Genomic DNA, 6,263 nt, shown 5'->3' on the forward strand with positions numbered 1-6,263 from the left:
AGATCCAAAGTCGTACTTGAGCAGTATCTTATAAATCTTATCAACTCCAATGATTGTGCTCCAGAAACATCGCTCTTACAATGTAACTTTTGGAATACAAGCTCCTTTTTGACTAGGTAATATGAGAGAGAGTCCTTATTTGGTTCATAACTAATTTGACAGCTTTGTGAATCGTGGTTATGTAAAATATAGTATTATAGATGATCTTTGGTCAATACAATTTAAGTGACTTGACTATACATGACTTTCATTATGCTAATTACATATTTAAACTGTTATCTTAAAGCATTGGATATGTATCTCATGCATTCATGTGTCTGTTGTGAGTTTTCTAAGCTGGTGATAGTTTTGCTTTAGCCTATAAAAGTGTTACCACTCAACAGAGGTAGATAGAATCATAACAAGTGGGTGAAGACGCTCTCGAGGCTCTTTCTGCAGGAAGTACGAGATTTGCGACTGTTTTACCTTTTAAGTTGTGTTTTCTGCAAATAGCCTTACAAGCTGTCATTCTTAACAGGAGAAGTCTATTGATCCAACAAAGCAAATAAAGCTTCCTCACTGGGCTGGAGCCTCACGAAAATTCTATGGTGTTCAAGAGGATCATATTTTGCGCAACTAGGGAGATATCTTAACACGATAGTTTGTCATTGAGGAGTTTGTTGTTGATCCCAACTATGGGGAGAAGGTTAACTTCCTATTTTCTACTCTTAGTTTCTTAGACATTAAAAGTGCAGCATTTTTTCTATTGCAGGAGTTTGACTGCTTTCTTAATGTATATAAATTTCCTCGCCATAGACGCTTGCAAGTTAGAGTCTAAATTCTATATGTAGTTTATACGTTTTCATCTGCATATGTTTATATTTGACGTTGGTTCTGCCTCTATTGTTTTATTTTGTTTTGTTGATCTACCTAGCCAAGAATATTTCTACATGGAATGATTTGAAGAAAAATATATATTTATACTAAAGTTTGGATTGTGATATAAAATAATACTCCTGGCGAAGATACATGTATTTTATATCTTCTATTTTGGTGAAAGATTAAAAAGTAAATTTCTTAAGATAGGTGAAGCTTTTGAGGTCAATTGCTATCCTTTCAGTTGAGATCTTGGCGGAGAAGCTCAATGATGACTGAAATGTTCATTATTTCTTGATATATGATTGATTCTGGTGTTTTTCCTTCTGTATCATCATCATGAATTCTATGTATTCTTTTATAAATGATAACCACATGGAGCTGTAGCCAGTTCTTCTATATAATAACCAACAGCAAATGAATTATTTATGAATTTCCTATCTCAACTAAAGAACTTCTCTAAGTATGCATATATTAAGTTGGCTAATTTTATATGCCATAAATCAACTTCGCAATCTTGCATACTCACTGTAAAACATCAAATTCTTCTAATAACAATGAAATAATGTCCGCTAGCGTGGATAGACCACCAGAAACAAAGTCATTTTTTTATTGAAAATAAACTAAATATTTACAAATTTGTATAGAGATTTAAAATAATTTAGCAGAAAAAGGTTGAACGATTTTTCTATATGATCTCAAACCTGTTAACGATATGAGATCTTAACCATTTTAATTGTCTCGTTTGCAGGCTCTCCAATTCCTTTCGACAATTGGTTTTAATTTATAAGCTGTAACCGCATTGTTTGGGACAAACTTTCCTAATATTTTTGACATCACCATTAAAGACAAGGAGAGGCATTATGATTTTCTTTAAACGTTTTTTGTAATGTTCTTATCTCTAATCACTAGTCTTTGTCCATGTAAAATAGCTAACGTGTATGAATCATGGATATGTAAAAGGCTAAGCATTCTCTCCAAAAGTAGCACTAAATTAAGTTGTTGATTCTGATTCCCTTTAATGATATTGACTCTGAAGAATTTTTCTGTGAAGCTGTTGAATCCACCTTGCTTACGACTGGAACCGGGGACTCTACCATTGGATTTGCATATTAACAATCATATATCCGTAATGAAAAATATAAATGTAACACATCCCGCCCGTAGGACGGACCGACCCTAGTAATCTTATACAATAAAGTTGTCTTGTCACTCTTCTTAGGCCTCCAGGAGGGGGCAAAGGAGGACACCTGTCCTATTCTCTATAACTATTTCGAAATGTTTCAACGCTACTATGTTATTGGGCTAACTTTAAATCTGGTTAATGGAATGGTTTATAAAAATCTTTAGAAAATAGACCCATGTTTTATTAGGGTTTTGTATGTTTTCTCTGTTGAGGATTCAGAGTATAATCAGCTTGACTCTTCGGATCTCACCTCCTTCGATAACGGCTTCACTCCGATTGTGGATACGTTAATATAAGCATTTACGCGTTTATCATCACTCGTCCCACTCTCTCGCATTTAAGCGGCATTAGCATCCTCCAACGTAAAGCTCTGTATATAAATGGGATCGTCTCCTGCAATGACAGATCCACCACTGTGAAATCTCGAAGGTTACTCTCTGTCAAGCATCAACTCCAACTATGGCATCTTCTATGTCAATCTCGCCAAGGTACACACTTTTGGCTATGGAACTCATCGTCTAAGCTTCATGTTTCTGGACTCTAAAATCTGTCTTACTCTTATCCACTCAGTAGGCTCAATTTTTATCTGGAGATCTCTGTGTTTTATTTATGTCATGCCAAAGATTTTCGCTTTGGTTGTTGTAGTTATTACTTGGGTATTGTCAGAGATTGATGTAACTTGGTATTATTTCAGAAGTATATGCAGCAGGACAATGATGTTGAACTGTCTTCCCTTGAAATGGGTATGCATGTTATCTCTCTTTCCTTTACATTTTTAAAAATGACAGTCCAAACCAGTCCGGAAGTAAGTTTTTTTGGGCCAAACCCGCAGTCAATTTTTTCAATTGCCATCTCTAGCAATGGCTATTGGACTGGTTGAAGCAAACAAACATATGCGATGAGTTCTCAGGTCACTTATGGACTGGGGTCTTACTCTTGCTGCAATGAAAAGTTCTGTGCTTTATTTTTACACTAGGGATTGAGTATAGGAGTTGTTAAGTTGTGTCTTTCTTCTTCTGTAAACCATTTCAGGAAAAGGCTGCGTCTTCACCTATGACGCAGTGGGATCATATGAGAAGGTTGGATACAGTGCTCAAGGTTCTGGTTCTACTCTCATTATGCCTTCCTTGACAATCAGCTCAAGAGTCCCAGCCCGCTTCTGCTTCCTGTCCAGGTTTGTTTTGTGTTTGGCCTTTTAATCAGTTTAAGCACATAATGAATCATTTCAAGTTGCTTATTTTTCCGTATTTTGCCTATGTAGGATACTATCACACCCCTTTCTGAACCTGAAGCAGTTGACTTGGTTAACACTGTCTTCGCTTCTGCCACTGAGAGGGATATCTACACTGTACGTTTCTCCCCAGTTGTGTCTGACTAATGGCTCGTCTATAGCTGACTAATGCTTTGTGGATTGTTTTGTTTGGAACAGGGATACAAGCTTGAGATCATGATTCTCAAGCCGGATGACATCAGGACCGAAGTCATGGAATTGAGGAAAGACTAAGCGAGTGTTGGGAACACCTCTATTTTTTATTCGCTTCTCAACACTAGACTCCCTTTGTTTACTTGAACAGTGTTTTGAAGTTTCCTTGTGTGTTAACTGATTCTCCTTCGCTTATTTATGACAAAAGTTCTTTTGGAAGTTCTTTATAGTGTCTGAATTCAACATATTATATAATATATAAACTGAAGGTTTTTTTTTTACTCTAAACTCTGTTTGGGGAAGCATGATTTGTTCCTCTTTTAGATCATGACTTCAAGGTGTAATATTAAGGATGACTTAAGGGGGTCGCCCTGTGCCGAAAGCTACGGTGGTTTTTTACCAGCAGATTATGCTTGTCATACGTCCCATTCTTGATTTTATCAGTTTTGATTTTCTATGGTTTTGATCTTGCAGATTGTGTTTGACATAGAACTAGAATCAGCATGCTGAATCAACACAGCAAAAGCTGCAGCAATTTGAGTATCATAGAGTCCATCTCATTTTCTCTAAAGTTTCTTAATGTCATGACAAAACATCTTCAAAGAACGACGCGTTGATTGAAAAGATGGAATCTAAACCTGAAAATTGAGTTTGTGAACTAAGCGAGCTTTGTTGTATATATTTTTGTTTATCTGTAAATTTGATTCATACCATATAGACAAATGTTTTTCCTTGAGAATCATCTACTAATAATGTTGGTTATTTTTTACCAATTTATTTCCCTATCAAGAATATATGTTTTGTCAAGAATATAAGTTTTTTATTTGTTAGATACAATTAATCACATTTCCTTTCATTACGGTCTGAAGTCTGAACTGTTAAAACTTTGCAATTGGGTAATTTTCTTTGATTTATATATTTTGAAAAAGAATACTTTTAATTTAAAAATATACACAAGAGAATGTATTAAATCTAGAAGTTGAAGTGATTAGATTTTAGTAAGTTTTTAAATGATTTGAAAAGATTTAAGAAAATTTTTATGATTAATGTTGAACTATTCTAAAATCTCATCTAAAACCATGAGATATAATTTTCTAATTTTTAAATTAAAAACTCCACCAAAAACACTTTAATGAATGCAAATCCTAAAATACATATCTTCAAAATATTTCTAAACAGTAAATTTCAAATTAGTTTATCAAATAACAAGTTTAATCACACTTAATTTTAAATAACAAGTTTAATAACATCAAATTTAAAATAAATTCTAAATTAATGTTTTAGTAACAATTTATTGTCCCAGCAATTTAAATAACCTCAAAATTCTAATTAAATACACCCTTTAAATTAACGATGATTATTATAATTCTAATAATATGTGACTCTATATCTTCTTCTTCGATAAGCCTTTTTAGAGCTGTTATAATTGATAAAAAAAAAGTTGACAAAAAAGAGCTGTTATAGACATGGTCTACAAGTTTTTTGTTGAATATTCTTTATGAAAATTTATAAATTCAAAAAAATTATAATATAAAATTGTCGACTAGAGTAAGCAAAAGAACAAGAGAATGTAAAAATTATGTTCACGATATAAACAAGAGATCAAAGGTAATTATTTCCAATGAAATGTGTAAAATTTAAGAAATAAATATGTCACAGCTTTTAAAAAAACGTCAATCACAAAACTAATCTATACTAATAAAAAGAACCTTTTGAGGCTCCATAGAGCGTCCACATCAGCATAAAATCATTATTCGAAAAGAAGCCATGTGGCATCATTACTACTATTATTACCTTATTACATTAAATCACATTATTACCATTTAAATATATAAATATATAATATACGAAATATAAGTAAATATACATTTAAATATATAAATATATAATATACAAAATATAAGTGAATGTAAATTTAAATTTGTAAATATATAATATACGAAAAAATAATAATAAGTAAGTACACAATTTAAAAAATGAAAATACAACATTAAACATTTATCTTAAAATGTAAAAATTAAATATATAATCTATACTAATAAAAGGAATCTTTTGAGGCTCCATGGAGCGTCCACATCAGCAAAAAAAAAATCTCCCGAAAGATGACACGTGGCATAAAATATAGTTTTATATTTTAATATTACTAATTTTGAAAATTATAAATAACATGTAAACATACAGTATAAAAAACGGAAAAACTACATTAAACATATGTAAGATTACCATTTTTTACTTAAAAAAAATACGGCTTATCTCCATAATGTAACATTATCGTTTTATAAAAAAAAACAAAAAAATTATATATAATTTCGAAAATAATAAATATATGTAAACATACAACATAAAAATGGAAATACTACATTAAACATATGTAAGATTACCATTTTTCACTAAAAAAAAGATGGCTTATCTCCATAATGTAACATTACTATTTTGTAAAAAAAACATTATATATAATTTCGAAAATAATAAATAATATGTAAACATATAACATAAAAAATAGAAATACTACATTAAACATATGTAAGTTTATCATTTTATATTTAAAAATAAAAATAATATGTAAACATACAAAATAAAAAAATGGAAAAACTACATTAAACATATGTAAGATTACCATTTTTCACTAAAAAAAAGACGACTTATCTCCATAGTGTAACATTACTATTTTGTAAAAAAAAAACATTATATATAATTCCTTTTGAGGCTCCATGGAGCGTCCACATCAGCAAAAAAAAATCTCCCGAAAGCTGACACGTGGCATAAAATATAGTTTTATATTTTAATATTACTAATTTC

At 31.1% G+C, this 6,263-nt stretch overlaps 1 pseudogene; it reads left to right on the forward strand.

Moving 5' to 3' along the window:
• Positions 1–1,633: 1,633 nt before the first annotated feature.
• LOC106390741 lies at positions 1,634–5,291 on the forward strand (annotated as a pseudogene).
• The last annotated feature ends 972 nt before the right edge of the window (positions 5,292–6,263 follow it).

Source organism: Brassica napus, chromosome C4 (assembly GCF_020379485.1).
Source record: "Brassica napus cultivar Da-Ae chromosome C4, Da-Ae, whole genome shotgun sequence".
In the NCBI taxonomy this organism is placed as follows: domain Eukaryota; kingdom Viridiplantae; phylum Streptophyta; class Magnoliopsida; order Brassicales; family Brassicaceae; genus Brassica; species Brassica napus.